Source organism: Rattus rattus, chromosome 10, assembly GCF_011064425.1.
Source record: "Rattus rattus isolate New Zealand chromosome 10, Rrattus_CSIRO_v1, whole genome shotgun sequence".
Taxonomy (NCBI): domain Eukaryota; kingdom Metazoa; phylum Chordata; class Mammalia; order Rodentia; family Muridae; genus Rattus; species Rattus rattus.
In genome coordinates, this window is record NC_046163.1 from 77,208,423 (window position 1) to 77,230,556 (window position 22,134).

A 22,134-nucleotide genomic window follows, 5' to 3' on the forward strand; every position below is an offset into this window, starting at 1 on the left:
GGACATTGCTAGGAGTCTTAGATAAGGTAACAATCATGAAGTCCAGGGAGTTTCCATTACCCAATATTTCTATTTCATCCTAGATTCCCCTATTCCACTGCAGTTGTCTCTCCCAGTACTCACTCCCTCCATTTTCGCAGCCCATGCACATGATCCTCCCTGATCCCAATCCCATGCCCATTCTGCACTTTCTTTTTTTTTTTTTTTTCCTTTTTTTCGGAGCTGGGGACCGAACCCAGGGCCTTGCGCTCGATAGGCAAGCGCTCTACCGCTGAGCTAAATCCCCAACCCCCCATTCTGCACTTTCATCCAGTTCCCCCTTCTTCCCTACCTGAGAAGTCTGTTGTTTACTTTCCATGTCTTAGAGAGATTCATGTGTTTACCACCCCCCCCACACACACACACACAGACACCTTGAGCTTTGCTTCTCTGCATCTATAAACTGTAGATTGGTTATCCTTTACTTTACGGCTGACAGTCACTGACAAATACCACATTTGTCTCTTTGGGTCTTAGGTACCTACTCAGGATGATTTTCATTACAGAATTGTTTGTAATAACCGAGTAGTGCTCCATTTTGTAAATTACCTCATCTCTCACGTTTTCTTTATCCGCTACTTAGTTGAGAGACATCTAAATTGTTTCTAGTTTCTAGCTATTAAAAATAAAACTGCTAAGGACATTGTTGAACAAGTGTCCTCTTTATATAGTGGAACAACTTTTGGATATATGCCCACCTGTGGAATATCTGGGTGTTGAGGTAGATTCCTAATTTTCTCAGATATTGCAATATTGAATTCCAAAGTAACAGTAAATGTATGCACTACCACCAGAATCAGAAAACTGTTCCTCCTTCTCCATATGCTTAATCTTAGCAATTCTGACAGATGTACAATGCAAAGTTTCTACTGTTTTGGTTTGCATTTTACTCATGGCTTAGGGTATTAAACAATTTTTAATGCTTCTCAGCGATCAGAGTTTCTTCTGTTGAGAATTCTTTATTAAGGATTGTACTCCATTTTTAAATTAGATTATTTAGTTTATTAGGATCTAGTTTCTTGAGTTCTTTATATATTTTGGATAGCAAGACTCTGTAGGATGAGAGGACCTTTTGCAATTTGTAAGCTGTTGTTTTGTCCTATTGGCTCTGTTTTTTGTTTTACAGAAACTTTACAACTTCATGAGTGCCAATTTATTAATTGCTGTGTCTAAGCTTTTGGTGTTCTGTTCAGAAAGTTATTTTCATTTCAAATGCATTAAAGACTATTTCTCATTTTTATTTCTATCAGGTTCAGTGTATCTGGTTTCATTTCAAGATCTTCCATCCAACTGGAATTGAATACAACACTGCATAATAGATATGGATCTATACACATCATTCTCAGAGCTATGGTATCATTAAGGTAGAACACCAACAATTGTATACCTTTGGGAGGGAATAGGGAGGCAAACTTTAGAACAGAGGCAGAAGGAACACCCATTCAGAGCCTGCCCCACATGTGGCCCATACATATAAAGCCACCAAACTAGATAAGATGTATGAAGCAAAGAAGCACAGGCTAAGAGGAACCGGATGTAGATCTCTCCTGAGAGACACAGCCAGAATAGAGCAAACACATAGGCGAAGGCCATCATTAAACCACTGAACTGAGAACGGGACCCCCGTTGAAGGAATCTTAGAAAGGACTGAAAGAGCTTGAAGGGGCTTGAGACCCCATATGAACAACAATGCCAACCAACCAGAGCTTCCAGGGACTAAGCCACTACCCAAAGATTATACATGGACTGACCCTGGGCTCCAACCTCATAGATAGCAATGAATAGCCTAGAAAGAGCACCAGCAAAAGGGGAAGCCCTTGGTCTTGCCAAGACTGAACCCCCAGTGAACGTGATTGTTGAGGGGAAAGACGGTAATGCGGGGAGGATGAGGAGGGGAACACTCATAGGGAAGGGGAGGGGAAGGGTTAGGGTTATGTTGCCCCAGAAACCGGGAAGGGGAATAACAATCGAAATGTAAATAAATATTCAAGTTAGTAAAGATTAAAAAAATGTTTCTTTTTCTCTCATTTTATATTTCTGGTTTTCTTTATCAAAACGCTGGGTGTGTACATTTATTTTTGGGGCTTCCATTCAATTCCATTGATTAATCTGTGCCTTCAAGCCAGTACTATGTGTTTTTTTTTTTTTTTTTTTTTTTTTAGTTGGTTGGTTAGTTGGTTTTGAACACCATTGTTCTGTAGTACAGTTTAAAATTGTGAATGTTGATACTTCCAGAAGTTCTTTTAATGTAAAGAATTATTATAAATATCATGGGATTTTTGTTTATCCATACAAAATTGAGGGTTGTTCTTTCATGCTCTATAAAGAATTAATGAGACTATATTTTGATTTAGGTAAGATTGCCACTTTAACTGTTAATCTCAATGATTTATAAGAGTGGGTAATTTGTTGTCTGCTAATATACTCTTCAGTTTCTTTCTTCAGGTATCTGCAGTTATTGCCAGACAGATTTTTCACTTGATTAGTTAGAATTACATAAACATATCTTACAATATCTGAGGTTATTGTGAATAGTGCTTTTTCCCAGATTACTTGGTCACCCAGTTTATTGTTTACATTTAGGATGCTTACTTTTTTGTTACTCTTTTACTAAGACACTTTATGAAGGTATTTATCAGCTATAAGAGTATTTTGGTAGAATTTTTTGGTTGCTTACATATAGTATCATAACATCTGCAAATAACAATACTTTGATATCTTCCTTTCCAATTTATATTACCATGATCCCTACTAATTGTCTTCTTGCTCTAGCTAAAATTTTAAGTACTATACTGAATAGATTTAAGGAGAATGGAAAACTTTTTATCTTGCCTGACTTTAGTGGTATAGCTTTAAGTTTCTCCACATTTAATTTGATGCCAATCATTGGCTTACTGTAGATTGCCATTTTTATGTTTAAGTATAAGCCTTGTCTCCCTGATCTCACCAAGACTTTATGATGAAAAAGTATTGGATTTTCTCAAAAGATCATCCTATTGAGATGATCATTTTTTCCCTTTCACTTTGCTTATATGGTAGATTATATAGGCAGATTGTCTTAAATTGAACCAACACTGCACTGATGAAATGAAGCCTCCTTGACCATGACAAATGATATTTTTGATGCGTTCTTGGGTTTGGTTTGTAAATATTGTACTGAGTATTTTTGGACCAATGGTCATAAAGGACATTGTTCTGAGATTCTCCTTCTCTTTTTTTGGTTTACATATCATAGTGAGAATGAACTCATAAGTTGAACATGGCAGTATTCTTTCTGTTTCTAATATGGAATAATTAGAGGAATAAGAGGCATTACCCCTCCTTGAACTTCTCATACAATTGTACTCTAAAACCACAAGATACTGAGCTTTTATTTTCTGTTGTCATTTTTGTTGAGTTTTGGTTTTTGGTGGGAAGACCTTTAATAAATGCTTCTATTTTTCTTGGGGTTGTAAGATTACTTATGCACTTTTCCTGGTCTTGATTTAATTTTGTTAATTGGTATTTGTCTAAACAATCATCCATTTCCTTTAGATTTTCTAATGTTGGTGAATACAGGCTCTTGAAATAAGACTTAAGGATACTTTGAATTTTCTCAGTGTCACTTTTTATTTCTCATTTTGTAACTTGTGTACTGTCTCATTGCCTTATAGTTTAGCTACAGGTTTTTTTTTTTTATCTTGTTAATTTTCTCAAATACACACCTCTTGCTTTTGCTGATTCATTGTAGTTCTCTTTGTTTTTAATTTATTGCTTTTAGCCCTGAATTTGATTATTTTCAGCTATATATTTTTCTAGGGTGTGTTTTATCCTTTTTGTTCTAAAACTTTCATGCATGGTGTTAAGGTACTAGTATGACTTCTCATACTATTTATGAAGGTACTGAATGCTATAAAATTTACTCTTCGTACTGTTCCACTGTGCCCTAAATCCTGCTGTGTCTTTATTTTCATTAAATATTAGAAAGTCTTTAATTTCATTCTTTATTTCTTCCTGACACTGTGATCATTGAGTTCTCTTTCCATGAGTTTTCAGGCTTTCCATTGCTCTGAATGTTGAATACCTACTTTAACCCTTGGTGCTCTAAGATACATAGTTTTTTTTTTTTTTTAATTTTCTTGTATCTTTGGTGCCATGCTTTTTAACTGGGTATATCATCAATTTTAGAGAGGTTTCTATGACACGATGAGAAGAAGGTATATTGTTTTGCATATGGGTGTATTCTTTTGTGAAAATCTTTTAGGACCACTTGTTTCAGAATTCTGGTTAGTTTCATTATTACTCAGTGTTATTTCTGTCTCAATTACCTGTCCATTCATGAGAGTGGGGTGTTAATGTTTCCCACTCTTATTGGTTGGGTTTTGATGTGTGATTTAAGCTTTAGTACTCTTTCTTTTATGAATGTGGTTACCCTTGAATTTATACCATAGACATTCAGAAATGGGATGTCATCTTGCTAGAACTTTTTCTTTGCTGAGTATGAAGTTTCTATCCCCATCTCTTTTGAGTGTTTTTTGTCCAAAGTGTATTTAATTAGATAAGCAGAATCATTATTCCAGCTTTCATTGGGTCCATTTGCATGGAAATCCTTTTTTCTCCCCTTTATTCTGATGTAATAACTATCTTTGTTGCTGAGGTATGTTTCTTACATGTAGCAGAATGATAGATTAGGCAGCAACTCTGTTATCCTGTGTCTTCTTATTCAGGAATTGAATTCATTAAAGTTGCAAGGTGGTACTATCCAATGATAATCAATTCCTGCATTTTTTTAATTTGTGGTGCTACTGTGCATATGAGTCTCTCTCTCTCTGTGTGTCTCTCTGTCCCTCTGTCTATGTCTATGTCTCTGTCTCTCTGTCTCTCTGTCTTTCTATCTCTCTGTCTCTCTCTGTTTCTCTCTGTCTCTCTGTCGTTCTCTCTCTCTCTCTCTCTCTCTCTCTCTCTCTCTCTCTGTGTGTGTGTGTGTGTGTGTGTCAGTGTGTGTGTGTGTTTCTCTTCTATTGGTTTTGCTTGTGTAGAGTTATTTCTTCTTTGTGTTTCTTGGGGAACAGTTACTCTCCTTTAAGTGGAATTTTCCTTCTATTATCCTCTGTAGGTGGGGATTAATTAAAAACATTGTTTACATTAAATTTTGCTTAAGAAATTCTTTGGATGATTGATGGGATCTGCTAAGTATAGTATTCTGGGATGGTATCTACTATCTCATAGAGACTGTAATATATCTTCCCAAAGTCTTCTGACTTATAATGTCTCAAACAACAATTCTGGTATAATTCTGATGATTCTTTCTTTATATGTTACTTGGCCATTATTTCTTTCAGCTTTTAAAAATCTTTCATTGTTCTGTATGTTTGGTATTTGGTTGTGTGAGGATTTTCTTTTTGGTTCACTCTATTTGGTATTCTGTAATCTTTCTGTAGTGTTTAATGGCTTTTTTTTCTCTGTATTAGAGAAATTTTCTTCTATGATTTTAATCAAGATATTTTCTAGGCTTATGAAATGGGCATCTTCTCCTTCTAGTCATATTATTCTTAGTTTAAGACTTTCAATAGTGTCCCCGATTACCTAGATGTTTCATTTCAGGAACTTTTTAGTTTTAACATGTCCTTCGATCAATGGATCTATTTCTGATTTTATATTTTCTAACTCTGAGATTCTATTTCTATCTTGGATTCTTTTCTTTATGATTCAATCTGTTGTTCAGGTTCTCTTACCTAGATTTCCCACTTCCAGAATCCCCTCAGTTTCTCTTTTCTTGATTTAGTCTATTTCAGTTTTCAAGTCTGAAAGGTTTTCTGTCATTTTGTGTTTTCTTGCATTCTTTACGATATTTCTTTGCTTCCTTCAATTTTTGTTTGCTTTTTCTTAGTTTCTTTATGGGATTTTCATTCATTTCATTTTATATGAGCTCTGTTATCTTGATGAGTTTGGTGCTAAGGTTATTTTCTTATATTTTAGCGACATGAAAATATTCAATTCTTCATGTCAGAAGATAAGTGACCTCTGGTGATGCCATATTGTCCACACTGTTGTTTATTGTGTTTTCCACTGGCATTTAGGCATCTGACCATGAAATGATTATATTTCTAAATGATGAGTTTGTCTTTGTTGAATGAGTACTTTCTGCTTTAATTTTTTTTTTTTCATTTTGTGGCCTTTTGAGTTTTGTGCCTGGACTTCTAGCATCCTGCTTAAAATCTCAACCACTAGGAAGTCTCAAAACATGAGTGGAGGTTTGAATACTGGCAAGTTGCTTGTTTTGGTATAACAGGTAAGTCTCTGTCCTTCTGACTATTTTAACCTTCACATGAGCATCTGAAGACCACGATAATTGGAGTCAGGGTCTCATTCATGAGTATGGATTCGTAGGGAATTTCACCCAGGAGGGTCTTGTTCACCTGTCATTCTGACTTCATTGCTCTGCACCTAAGCAGCTAGAGTCTGGAAAAATTGGGCAAAGAGTTCAGGCCATGGGGCATTGGGTTAAGTAGGAAGTAGAAATGATAGAATGTGTCATGGGAAACTAACTCTAAGGAGTGTGGAAGTTCATCTGGCAGACAGATCATTTTCCTGTCTTTTTGACTGGTTTGGCCTTCACTTGAGCCACTGTAGTTTACCTAAATCTTAGTTTGTAGATGTTTCTGGGCAACGTTTCTAAAAAGTTAGGCAGTTATGCTTGTTGGGGATAACTTGCTGCTTGTTATGACTCAATCTTTTATTTTTTTGATAACAACTATCCTAACAAGCATAAGGGGTTAATCTAACTGTAGCTTACAATTATTAATAATCTGAGTATAGGCTGATTTTTATCTATGTACATGTAAATAATTGAAAGAAGATTAATGCTAGTGAGAAACAAAATGAAAATACTAAAATGGAATCAAAAAAGGTGTCACCATTGTTTGTCAATACAGAATCAAATCAACAGCAAATGACCTTCCTAATAGCTGAAATAAAGGAAAAAAATATTGACACAATACCTATTTTTTTAAAAAAAGCATTTTAAAATATTTTAGCTATTTGAAATGTCAATCAACTAATTTAAGGGATGTTTTGAAGTCTTCTTGTCACTCAAGTAGAAACAAGATATGTAAAAATAGATATTTTCAATTTGAATTGACTGAGAAACACCTAGAAAATTTAGAGGTTATGCTCAGACTTCGTGACATTTTCCAAGAGGATTAGTTCAGAAATTTAATATCCTGTTAAACTGTTGATGGAGCTCTCCAAAAAGCTGGCACTCACAGTGTTATTTCAACCTTTTCTCAATTTCAAATCCAAGCATGGTTTGTCTCAAACTGTCCACTAAGGCCCTTTGTCTGAGGATCATCTGCCACCTTCACCCCATCTCTGTGACAGGGAAGGACTAAAATAAAATAGCTTAAAAAAATATGATCCACCATGTCCTTAAAATCAATGAGAAGATGTGTTATTTCTACTAGAAGGTGCTACTGTACCTAATGATACAAAGGGAGAAAGATAAAGTGGGAGGTCAAACACGGGATACTCAGCTACATTGAGAAACATATTTGGGATGCCCAGCTGATGACTTCAACTTCTCAAGACAGTTTCTTCGGGTTGTTTGAAGTACCCAATTTTGTGATGTCACCTCTATTTCTTGCTAAATGTTCTTCTAGTTGGAAGTCCTGCTGGACAAGAAACTCTGAGCTATCCCAAAATTCCCTCTATCAAGAACAACAGCAAGCATTTTCAGTGATAATTATCCATTGATCTCTGTTTGGTGTTTCATTCACCAAAATTGATATTGTTTGCTATCTATCTATTCATCCATATCTATCAATCTATCTATCATCTATTATCTATATATCACTTATTACCATATGCTCCATAAATTAACTCATTCAAAAGAAATATTTCGTTGCCATTTTGATTATTCACTTAACCATACTTAACAAAAATGAATATATATTCTCTCTCTCTCTCTCTCTCTCTCTCTCTCTCTCTCTCTCTCTCCATGTTGTAATTTTTATTCTAGGTATTGAATACACGACACTATCCAAATTGTGTAAGTATGAAAGTATGATACCACTAAATTAAGTCCCGGTTTAAATTAATTTATTATGGATTCATATGCTGTCATTACTGACAATTGGTCAAATGCAAAGAGCAGGGGCCAAACTAGGGGCTGAAGCTCTCCTCCTCTCACATTTCTACCTCTCTCCTTCATAGTGCTGCCACTCCAAGTTAGTTAACCTAATAGAAACTGATTAATATCTTCAAGAATTATTTACAACTTCTTGTAAGTTTGAAATAATACAATACACAGAATGACTTTTATAACAAAGGCATAAATGAAATATGCATATCCTCTGTCAGAAAACTATTGATTACTCAAATACTGATAGTGTTAATCTTATGTCTAATCATTCCCTAAAAATTCTTTGTTAAACACTAAGTCCTCAAATTTCACCAGGTAGCCTACATTGCCCTTGAGATAAAACCCAAGTCTGATGGGCTGGAAGGTAGAGTTCATAAGACTTAGGGGAAACTGTCTCTCTCATCATTTTGTATCTTCACTACTTTGAATGGTCTTTTAGTATTGGAATATATGGAATGTAGTGTGTGTGTGTGTGTGTGTGTGTGTGTGTATGTTTGTGTGTGTTTGTGTTTGTGTGTGTTTGTGTGTGTGGTTGTGTGTGTGTGTGTGTGTGTGTGTATGATATTGCCTTTCTTTTTTGAACATTATTCATCTTTGTCTTGTAGACACCAGTGCCTTCTCTTCCCAAAGAAAGCTGCCTCATTGGCCAACTTTTATACTGTACTCCATCACCTCTCATTATGAGACATTAAATAAGAAAATATTCTTCCTGCCACAAATGGAAGGACTGGGAATGGAGCTCTGTCTTGTTAAAAGTGTTTTGCTATAGTGTATGGGGCCCATGCTTTAATTTCCTCTACCATATGTGGAGGTTGATGGATCAGAAGATCAAGGCCTTGTCAGCTACATAAGTATATGGATATCTTATGATAGATGTGAATCTGCTTCTAAATAGTTATAAATTTTAAAGCAATGACATATAGCCTGAAATATAGTATACACAGAAATTTTTTAGTAAATTTAGTGACATATTCTCTCCATGTTTTCATGGGATCTGTTTGTCTCCTTTCTCCATCTCTTCATCTTTCCACCTTTCCTTCTACCCCTCTTTTCTTTATCTATCAGCTCTTATCTTCTCCTCCTATCCCATCTCATCTTTCCTCCCTTCTTGTTTTTAATCCTTATACCCTATGCTCTCATTGTGAACAGGAGCACCAAGTCATGCAAACAAATGATTGCTGTTTGCCAACCTGTCCTTAAACCATTGACATGGAATGGCATTTTTCTCTAAGTCTTTTATTTTTTAATAGTGATCTTTATACTGTATGTCCCAGCAACTGTATATAGTCCGAAGCAGGCTTCTCTGTATGCCTAGGACATCAATATTGTCAAATCTAACTGAATCAATGCTCAAACAGTAATAAATTGTTTGCAGGCTGTCAGATAAAAAGAAAATGAAAATAAGAAGCATGCATCAAACTAGTACTTCCATTTTCCCCCCTAGGAGTTTACAGTAGGTTACTAAAAGGTCTTTCTAATATTTATAGCATTTATTTCTAATTATGATGTTGCTCTCCATTAGAAAAAAAAACATTTATTTATTCCAGAACTCATTTGGATACTATTTGAGTTAAATACATCTTAAGGTTGAACAATGTGATGAAAATTTGAATATATATGTTCTGTGTGGGTGGAAGTTGCTTTGGTGGTCATTTGGGATTTATGTCAATGCTGATAGAGTCCTCTATTATAACACAGACTCCAAGTAAGCATTCCACCATTGCAAATACCACACACACACATACACATACACACATACACATACACACACACACACACACACACACACACACACACACACACACACACACCTTAACTTTGCATTGTGTCCCAAGGTCTTCTTCCAGGAAAAAAGTACTCTTTTTCCTCTGCATAGAATCTAAACTTTAATTGTGGTACCAATGGGGATAATATGTATTTTCAGAGTGCTGAGTGATTTTCCTGGAGAGTTGTAAACAAGCATCTAGGCAACTCAGATCTTTTATAGACGACATCAAAACATCTCATCAAATCTAGCTTCCTAAACCAAAGAGTTGTTTTTAGGAGAATGGATGATTAAAAAACAGCTGATTAACAAAGCCCCATTCTATCATGAGGGATGACTCATGAATATGTGCCTCTTTGGCATCTCCCGAGTAAGTGGTAGGTTTATTGATCATTCTCTCTTGTCAATAATTATCATAGCTTATAAAACTTGGAGGTACCTTGTGAATCCTTTAGGATTCAGAACTTTCCTAAGATTTGTAAATATGTTTATTTTCCCAGTCTTCACCTACTCCTCTCCAGGAAATGGTAGGAAATTGCTATACTATACCAACTTTCCAGTATTTTGCCCAGTAAGAAAGTATTTTAAAAAATCTTAAAGAATTGTGCAATCTAAAATTGAGTTAACATATGAATTTAGAATGAAAATACTTTAACGTCTACTTGCAAAAACATGAAACGTGAGGTTTTCAAAGGTATTTAACATAGGATTGCAAATATAGCTTTTACACAGTATTTATATATAACTGTGTATGATGACACACTGTGAGATAAAGGCAGGAAAGTAAGATCATTAGTGATAACATGGTTAGTTCACAGCTACCTTGTATTACATGAGATCCTGTTTCTATAAATAAGTATTATTTCACTCTATTTTTATATACTATATGTTACTTGTACAAACCAACAGAAATCAATATGATATTTCAACCTATGTATAAAACTTGTATTAGTGAAATGAAAGCTTTATTAATGCCACTTCCTCTACTCTCTCCAGTTTCTAAACATTGCTACTATATATTGATAACAACTTCTTTATTTCTGTTACCTGAGAAGGATGAAGTAGAACTTGTGTTTCTTTGTCTTGCTTATTTCACTTAGCATAGTTTCTTTCAGTTCCACACAAATAAACCAAACCAAAATTGTTGGCTTATTAGTTTTGTTCATTGACTTTCCTCTTTGTCATTTGGTGGGTAGAAAATATAATGACTACATAATAATGTAGTTTACATTGATGAATCAAATAATTAAAAAAAGACTCAACAGAAAAAGAAATCCACAACACACACACACACACACACAAACACACACACACACACACACACACAATTAAAAATAAAAGGCTTACCTACTCTGAACCTGAGTAGTCCTGCCAATATTGCAAATTAAAGAGCTGGGAAATCTAATCATGCTCAGAATAAGAAGCTGGAAGCTTCCATGTTAAAGTGATTCATGATTGAGGTTCAATATTAGGCTGAGAAGAATGTCTTATGATAGTTATTGATGTGAGCCCATGGTAAAGAAACTGTTGTCTGTTGATCCTGAGTACAATTTAGAGGAGTAAAACAAGGGACTACATCAACCTTTCCCATTCCTCTGCTTTTTGTTCTGACTGGAAATGATCATACTGGGTGGGGCCACTATGATTTGGTGCAAGCCAAACCTCCTTAGTTCATTTCTCAGTCTTTAAAAGAAATGCCTCACAGGGATAAAGAACAAATGTGTTGGAGCAGTTTTCTGGATATGTCTTAACACAGTATAGTGGAACACTATTATTTATCATCTATTGCTTTATATCCTACAAGCTCAGGTATTGGTCAGAATTAATCAGCAGGGAAGCTATGATTGAGGAGCGCTGCAGGATGGTCCAATCTCTGATCCCATGGCTGAACTGGTTAGAAGTCACTTGAACAATAAGGTTAAAGAAGAAATCATGAATAGAAACAAGGGATTTTGAAATGACATTCTTCTAAAGCTTAAAGAAGAAAAATAAAAAAATCAGTGATTAAATCTTATGAATGCAAGAAATCATAATAACCTCATGTATATACACATATTAGAAAATATATTCAATATTTGTATGCATTCATTACAAATTATTTAAAATTTTCATTGTATACAATATACAGGATATTTTTATACAATCAAATGTTACATGCTGTGACTGTTCCCTGATACCTGTATGCCACATTCTCATCCCCTTTCAACCTCCTTTGTTACCTTTGATAGATTCATTTTTATTTTAATGACATATACACACAATTTCATAATTCATTCCATCATCTAAAAAAATCTACTGAAAATATTATGCAATATTTATTTTTATGAGACCTGCTCTATTCACTTAATGTTATTATCTTTATTTGCATACATATTCCTGTAAATAACACAACATACTTTAGTTTGAAAAAAATAGGTTATATGTATAATTTCATTATGTATTACTATAGCTGAAGAGAAAATTTTAAATAAATAATCAATAAATCAGATAGCAAGTTAGGTCCTAGTACATCAGTGCTCCCATGCTTATCCATAGCAATCCTCAACACCATAATAATTTCCTAAACTTTCTTGCCAATTGCAAGTTCAGGGGAGTTTTTGTGCTTATAGGTATTTTTCTAGGTAGACAGAATCAAGTAGTAACATGAAAAGTAAGCAGAATATGGCGAATGAATTGTTCTTACATTGGTATGATACGCAACCCAAACTTAATTATCTTCTTTTGCTATTCTCTAGTTTGCTGCTGCCATTCACTCAACTTCCGTTATCTTTTGTTTTGTTTTAAATTTGTTCTTTCTACATGCCCTAATCTGAAATATTTCCTTTGAGGTACAGTATCTGAATAGTTCTTTTCCTAAGCCTTCTTTCTTCCATGAATCTATCAATAAAACTTTATTAAGACATTTCTTCTGATTTCTTTCTTGCACACATTTTCTATTCAAAGACATCAACACATAAGGTACCTTGAGTCATTTAATTGTGTTTGATTTTAATTGGGCATGTGAGTTAGGTGATACAAATTGAGCTTTTGATTCCTGGGCTATAAGAGTTTAATAGCTTTGTAGTTTGCTCCAGGAGAAGGAAGAGGCCAAGTGATGGAATAAACTTGGAAGCTACTTTTAGGAATGCAATCTAAACCTTTTTAACCAGGGGGACATAAGGGAAAGAAGGGAAAAGCCTGAAAAAATGCAAGAGCCATACTTGCTAAAATACAGTTGGCCAGAATCTTTTCACATAGTTTTACTCTTCTTGTTATTGTAATAAGTATAATACAAAGTACAACACATATTTTGTGTATGTGCCTTGTACCTTGTACCTGTTATCAACATGTATCAGCCTGCATCTGAAATCCATTTAAATTTTTTTCATCTTTATTAACTTGGGTATTTCTTATTTGCATTTCGATTATTTCCCTTTTCTGTTCTCTGGCCAACATCCCCCTAATCCCTCCCCCTCTGCTTCTCTATGCGTGTTCCCTTCCCCATCTTGCCCCCATTACTGCACTCCCCCCAAATATCAAGTTCTCTGGGGGTTCAGACTTGGCAGGACCAAGGGCTTCCGCTTAGGTGCTCTTACTAGTCTACTCATTGCTACCTATGAGGTTGGAGCACAGGGTCAGTCCATGTATAGTCCGTAGGTAGTGACTTAGTCTCTTGGAGCTCTGGTTGGTTGGCCCTGTTGTTCATATGGGGTCTTGAGCCCCTTCAAGCTCTTTCAGTCCTATCTCTGATTCCTTCAACAGGGGTCCCGTTCTCAGGTCAGTGGTTTAATGATGGCATTCGCCTATGTATTTGCTATATTCTCGCTGTGTCTCTCAGGAGAGAATTACGTCTGGTTCCTGTCGGCCTGCACTTCTTTGCTTCATCCATCTTATCTAATTTGGTGGCTCTATATGTATGGGCCATATGTGGGGTAGGCTCTGAATGGGTGTTCCTTCTGTGTCTGTTCTAAAGTTTGCCTCCCTATTCCCTCCCAAGGGTATTCTTGTTCCCCTTTTAAAGAAGGAGTAAAGCATTCACATTTTGGTCATCTTTCTTGATTTTCATGCGTTCTGTGCATCTATGGTAATTAGATCATTGCGGCTAATATCCACTTATCAATGACTGCATACCATGTGTGTTTTTCTGTGATTGGGTTACCTCACTCAGGATGATATTTCCCAGTTCCATCCATTTGCCTATGAATTTCATAAAGTCATTGTTTTTGATAGCTGAGTAATATTCCATTGGGTAGATGTACCATATTTTCTGTATCCATTCCTCTGTTGAAGGGCATCTGGGTTCTTTCCAGCTTCTGGCTATTATAAATAAGGCTGCTATGAACATAGTGGAACATGTGTCTTTGTTTTATGTTGGGGCCTCTTTTGAGTATATGCCCAAGAGAGGTATAACTGGGTCCTCAGGTAATTCAATGTCCAATTTTCTGAGGAACCTCCAGATTGATGTCCAGAATGTTTGTACCAGTCTGCAATCTCAACAACAATTGAGGACTGTTCTTCTTTCTCCACATCCTCACCAGTACTTTCTGTCACCTGAGTTTTTGTTCTTAGCCATTCTCACTGGTGTGAGGTGAAATCTCAGGGTTGTTTTGATTTGCATTTCCCTTATGACTAAAGATGATGAACATTTCTTTAGGTGCTTCTCAGCCATTTGGCATTCCTTAGCTGGAATCCTTTTTTTAGCTCTGTACCCCATTTTTTAATCGGGTTATTTTGATTCCTGCAGTCTAACTTTTTGAGTTCTTTATATATTTTGAATATAAGTTCTCTATCAGTTGTAGGATTGGTAAAGATCTTTTCCCATTCTGTTGGTTGCCATTTTGTCCTAACAACAGTGTCCTTTGCCTTACAGAATCTTTGCAGTTTTGTGAGACCCCATTTGTTTATTCCTGATATTAGAGCATAAGCCATTGATATTTTATTCAGGAAATTTTCCCCAGTCCATGTGTTTGAGATTCTTCTTCACTTTTTCTTCTATTAGTTTGAGTGCATCTGGTTTGATTTGGAGGTCCTTGATACACTTGGACTTAAGCTTTGTAAAGGATGATAAGCATGGATCGATTCCATTTACATTTTAATCTATGGCTCCAATGCGTTTCTTTTAATGAGTGTGTCCTTTTTAATCGAGGAACTATATCATAAACTATTTCCTTTACTTTATTTAGAAAGGCAGATTGCTCCTATTAATTTATTTCTTGTTAAATATAAAATTGCATGTACTATGTGGAGTTCTAAGAGAAATGGTCTAGTCTTAAGTCTTCACTATGAGGTGCTTACTATAACATGGACTTCATAAATTTCCTTGAATTTTTCTATTCTTATATGACTGCACTCTTCATATCCTGCCACATTTCCCAGCAGGGGTTCCTAGCATCCATGTCTAAAGTTCTCATCTGTAGCTTAAAAATATTTGAGAAAGCCTCCAGTGGAAACCTTTCTCTGTGCCCAGAATGCCTGGGCTGAGTTTAGAGTGCAGCACTGTCTTACTTTAAGTTAGGAATATTAATATAATAAAAATTTCCATCTTACCAAAAGCACTCTACAGATTGAATACAAACCCCATCAAAAATTTCATTCAATTCTTTACTGAGTTAGAAAGAGCAATTTTCAAAGTCATTTGGAATAGCCAAAGACCAAGGATAGAAAAAAAGTATTCTAAACAATAAATGAACTTCTTAGGGAATCACCATCACTGACTTCAAGCTGAATTGCAGAGAAATAATGAAAACAAATCTGTAAGGTATTGGTTCCTAAAAAAAAAACAATGGTTCATACTCTTATATTAATAATAGACAAATGGGATTCAGAAAATTGCAAAGCTTCTTTAAAGCAAAGGACACTGTCAATCGGACAAAAGGGCAACCAAAAGATTCGGAATGTATCTTTACTAATCCTTCGTCTGATAAAAGGCAAATATCCAATGTATACAAAGATCTCAAGAAGTGAGACTCTGGACAACCAAATAACCCTTTTAAAAATGTAGTACAGAGCTATGCAAAGTGTTCTCACCAGAGGAATATCAAATGGCAGAGAAGGAACTAAAGAAATGCTCAGCATCTTTAGTAGTCAGGAGAATGCAAATCAAGACAATTCCAAGATTCCACCTCATGCCACTCAGAATGACTAAGATTGAAACCTCAAGCAACAGTAGATGCTGGCAAAAATGTGGAGAATGAGGAATACTCCTCTGTTTTTGATAGGATTGCAAGCTGGTACAACCGTTCTGCAAATGAGCCTGGTGGTTCTTCAGAATATTGGACATAGTACTACCTGAGAACCTAAAGATGCTCCAAAATATAACAAGGACACAGGCTCTACTATATTCATAGCAGCCTTATTTATAATAGCCAGAAGCTAGGAAGAACCCAAATGTCCCTCAATAGAGAAATGGTTATATTTAAACAATGGAGTACTAGTCAGCAATTACATACAATGACTTCATGAAAACCACATAAATGGATGGAGCTAAAAAAAAATCTTCATAAGGGTGGTAGCCCAGTCACAAAAGAACAAACATGATATGTACTCACTGAAAAGTGGATATATAGGCAAAAATGCTGGAATCCTATGATACAATTCAGAAAACATGTGAAGCTCAAGAAGAAAGAAGTGCAAAATGTGAATTCTTCAGTCCTGTGGGACAGGATCAGGTATGGGAGGAGACAGGGATGATATACAGAGGGTCAAGAATGTGAACATAGGTATGCAGCAATGTGAAATCTGGAACTAAAGGTAGTCTCCAGCAAGTCCCAGATAACAGTAAAACAAGAGGCTCTTAAGACACAAAAGGAAAGAGACTACATGAAATGCCCAATAAATGGGAGAGAGAACCTGTAGGGACCATATCTAGAGGTTAGGCAATGCCCCTGGTTATGGCATCGTGCCACCCACACATCTCCAAAGTTTTCATCCTGAATGACTCCCGTGTAAAGGAAATAATGGGGACAAAGTATGGAGCAAAGACTAATGAAAAGGCTATCAATAAAGGCCCCACCTAGGGATCCATGCATATTCAGACACTAAAACCAGACACTATTGTGGATGCAAAGAGGTGCTGGCTGAAAGGAGCCTGTTATAGCTGTCTCCTGAGATACTCAGCCAGACCCTGACAAATTCAGAGGCAGATGCTCACAGCCAACCATTGGACTGAGTGTGGGGACCCCAATGCAGCACATAGAGACTGAAGGATCTGGAGAGGTTTGCAACCTCATAGGAAGATCAATAATATCAACTAATCAGTACCCCCAGAATTTACAGGAACTAAACCACAAGCCATTGAGTATACACAGATGTACCCATGACTCCAGCCTCATATGTAGCACAGGATGGCATTGTCTGGCCTCTTTAGGAGGAAAGGTCCTTGGTCATTTTAAAGCTCAAATCCCCAGTGTAGGGGAATGCTGTGGCAGTGAGTTGGGAATGGGCATCTGGGATGGGGAGCACCTTCATAGAAGAAGGGGAGGATTGTGGGATAGGGGGTTCTTTAAGGCAAACTGAGAAAGTTGACAACTTTTGCAATATAATTACATAAAATATCCAATTAAAAAGTCAGGAATTCCAGAATTATGCATGCCAATTTAACGTGAATTTTGTATATGTCCTAAACCCAAGAGACTTGTGGAGAAGCCAAACAATTAAGAGACCATGTGTGCTTAGCACATATTTGTGCTACTTTTGAACCCATGGATATGGAGAGAAACCATATGGCTCTGCTAAGAAAGCAAGGGAAGGGGGAGGAGTTAGGGGGATGTTGTCCTGGAAACTGGGAAAGGGAATAACATCTGAAATGTAAATAAGAAATACCCAATTTAATACAGATGGAAAAAATAAAAAAAATAAAATAAAAAATAAAAAAAAAGAAAGCAATTCTCTCTGCCTCCTAATCATAAAGGTTCAGCATGTGTTTTCCATTAAGTTATTTCAAATTAATTTTCTTAAAGTGTGTTTCTGTATTATATCATTCAGGATATGATACAGACAATATTTCAATATATTCTGGCAAGAGATTTCTTCCCACCTTAGACCTATTATGATCGTACTAACTCTAGAAAGGACAGTTGTCTTTCACCTGCTAAAACAAGGAGGAAAAATTCATCCACAACTGACCTGTGTACCATTCACAATCCATATAAATATTTTATAAAACCAAATATTGGTTCGAAGATTCATATATTAAAGAATAAAATAAGAAGAATGCAATGGTGACAAGATTCCCCCTCAGCAATGGTGAAATAACCAGTTTGAACTCCCTGCCTGATCCTATTTCACCTGATGCTATTTCCAAAGACTTGCTTCCTTAACAACGTTAGGAATGGCTCTTAATGCCAAATAACCTAAATTCATCCAGCCATTCAGATGGTTCCAGGCAGGAATTTAGCTAAGCCCTGAAATTTCAATGCATACAGAGACTAAACAACAAATGATAGATCCATGATAGACCCAGCTTTCTTAAGTCTAACTTTTTTTTTCCTAATGGTTGTTCTTCCCCACCCTTAAACAAAAGAAACCAACCAAACAAAAGGAATTCCTTACCCCAGCAGGGCAGGAAGGAGTCTTAGAAAAATCATTGCCCCAATTCCTTAAGTTGTATTTTTTGACTTCATAAATTTATTTTAAAAATTTAGACCCTTTGACATTTTAGTGAATAACTGAGAAATGGTTGAACTTTTAGACAGAGTCAAAACTAAAAAGAGAGCTTACACTTAGGGATATCTAACTTTCCTTTCCTATTCTCTATCCTTCCTTCCTTTTCAGGTAAAGGAAAGGGGGTGAAACAAAATAAAGTACAGGACTATGGTAACAAATAAATCAGATAAACAGGGATGAATTATATAATTCACTTTTTTTTGTTTTGTTTTTTAATTTTTTTTTAATTTTTATTTTTATTGGATATATTTCTTTATTTACATTTCAAATGTTATTAGCTTTCCTGGTTTCCTGTCCATAAGCCCCCTATTTCCCCCTACCACATAAGGGTGTTCCCCCCATCCACATGCTCTTTCCAGCCCCCCTCCAACATTGCCCTGCAGTGGAGGTACAACCTTGGCAGGAACAAGGGCTTCCCTTTCCACTGTTGTCCCAAAATGGCTATTCTCTGCTACATATGCAGTTGTAGCCCTGGGTCAGTCCAAGTATAGACTTCGGGTAGTAGTTTGGTCCCTTGAAGCTAGAGTTGGTTGGCATTGTTCTTCTTATGGGGTTGAAAGCCCCTAAGCTCTTTCAATCCTTCCTCTAATTTTCCCAAAGGGGGACCTATTCTCAGTTCAGTGGTTTGCTGTTAGCATTCACCTAAGTATTTGACATGCGATGGTTGTGTCTCTCAGGAGAGATCTATATCCTGTCCCTTTAAGCATGCACTTTTTAGCTTCATAAATCTTATATAGTTTTGGTGGCTGTATATGTATGTATGTATGTATGTATATATATATATATATATATATATATATATATATATATATATATATATATCCACATGTAAGACAGGCACTGAATGGCCCTTCCTTCAGTCTCTGCTCTAAGCTTTGCCTCCATATCCCCTACTATGGATATTTTTGTTCATGCACTCTGGAAATCAGTCTGGAATTCCTCAGAAAATTGGACATTCCATTACCTGAGGACTCAGCTATACCTCTCCTAGGCATATACTCAAAAGATTCTCCAACAATACAACAAAGACATATACTCCACTATGTTCATAGCAGCCTTATTTATAACAGCCAAAAGCTGCAAAGAACCCATTTGTCCTTCAACAGAGTAATGGATTCAAAAAAAGTGGTCCATCTAAACAATGGAGTACTATACAGCAATCAAAAACAATGACTTCATGAAATTCATAGGCAAATGGAATGAACTAGAAAATATCATCCTGAGTGAGGAAACCCTATCACAGAAAAACACAGATGGTATGCATTCATTGATAAGTGAATATTAGCCCAAAAGCTCGAATTACCCAAGATGCAATCCACAGACTAAAGGAAGTCCACGAAGAAAGATGACCGAAATGCGGATTCTTCCACTCCTTATAAATTTACTTTTTAAAGCATTTTAGAGCTATGATTCTGCATTGGTAGAAATGTTTATATTTTGATGCAGAATTGATATAATTTCTTACATTGATACAGAATTTTGGGTATTGATACATGTTCAAGGTATTCATTGGTATAAAACTTTATAAATGGAAATAATATTTAAAATGAATTTTGTTATTTTTATATGGGAAATGTCATTTTACTACTCAAGGTTTACATACATTCTATTTAATAGCTGCTATTACAATCCATTTAACATATTAAGTAGTGCAAGGTAATAGTCAGACAGTGAAACTCATGGTCATATTAGATTCTAATTTAGTTAATAACAATAAAGTGTTTTCAATATTAGCAAATAGCTAAAATATCAATGTTTGACCATTTTAAATTATGCTACATATGAACAGACAGTCTTCAAAAGTGTCACACATCCATAGAATATGGCTTTTAATATCATTATATTAGTAATAGATATTTTGATTACAAGACAAGTCTGCATCTGACAGTACCCCCATACAATGTCAAGGAAGGATATAAAGATCAATAGGTCCATGTGTAGTTATTCCAATTGTGCCAAGCTAGCTAGTGGGCAAGAGATATCCCTGTTTCATCTGCTGAAAGAATACTGTCCAAAAAGGACAAAAAGATGCAGAAGTCAACAGTTAAGCTCTGCCAAGAAAGGGTAAGCTACACTTTCATAATTCCTTTTTAACTTAAAGTACTTCGGATGTATTGACCAGAAGGCAGAAGACAGATGTTCCAACACTATAAGGAATACTAAAGATGGTCTATGCAGTCAGCTTTCTCTGTCAGTGTTTTAAGATTTGAAAGTTGTACTATTGTGCTTCCTATGGATTCAGTTGATATTTAACCACTTCTAAAAACTAAGAGGGTGTGAGGAATATATTGCTACGCTCCCATAATTAAACTTATTATTTTAACATTAAAGAAGGTGGTCTAGATTAAGAATTGCTCTCTTCTGGTCTCCATATGAACACAGAGCAAAGGTTGTCCCACTGTCCTTGGCAACCAAATTCTAAACTTATAGAGCTGGTCTCTCAGAAGTGGTCTCATTCCTAAGGCCACAGATGAGACTCAACTTTCCATCCAACAATTGTCCCAAGTGGTATCAGTCAGGAGTGTACAGGGCCTGGAAACTGAGGAGAAGACTGGGACAGGATCCTTCCATTCTCTCCCTTTGTTCCCAGAGCAAAGGATGTCCTTCAGATCTCTGGACCTAAATCCTGCTCATGGAGAGCTTCTCTCCCAGGAGTGTGCTCATTCCTAAGATCACAGGCTTACAGGCCACAGTAGGAACAAACTCCAGTCAGAGACAACAAGACCAACTAACATCAGAGGTAATAAGATGGTGAGAGGCAAGCTCAAGAACATAAGCAGATATCTTTAACAAAAATAAAGTACAAATATGTAGTTGTGTGAATATAATGTATAGCTCACAGTCTGGAGAAATTTAAACCATTATACAGTTGCAATACTATTTTACAATCAGAGTTTTCATAATGTAGTTTTTATTTGAAAAGCAAATTTTGAAAGTGGTTAAAAGATAAAAAGCCTAGTTAGATGTAATATTACCAAACATAAAGTAGAGTTTGCATTTCATAGACAAACAATATTTTACTTCAGCACTGCCTGGGAACTGTTTTTAATAATGCCTTTACTTACTTAAGAATGTTATTAATCAGCGATACTTTTTTGTATTGTTATATATTAATAAATCCCATGCATAGATTACAGTCCTGTCGTGACCTATGGGTCATATCACAAGCACCTTTTCAGGGCTTAATTTTCTCTTTCTAGGCTTTTCCCCATTATTCCTTTTCTGCATACAATTTCTTTCAGAGATGCTTTGGAGTTTTGTTTTATGAATTCCCTCCAAATCTACCACTTAACATGCTGATAGACTAACAGTGGAACTGTCACTTTATTGCCTGCACAGTAGCTAGCTCCTGTATTGCACTGTTAACAGTTCCATTAAATCTTTTACGTTGGAACCATCCCAAAGCTCCCTGTACACAAATCTTGTTGGAGAGAGAGCTGGACTCTCAAAAATGTAGACAAGACTGAGACCTCCAGGGGACCACCACTTCTGCTCACATTCCTGGCCCAAGAGGAACCTTCCTATTGTTCTCTGTGCCCTCAGGACAGAGGAAATTAAGAGCAGTCAG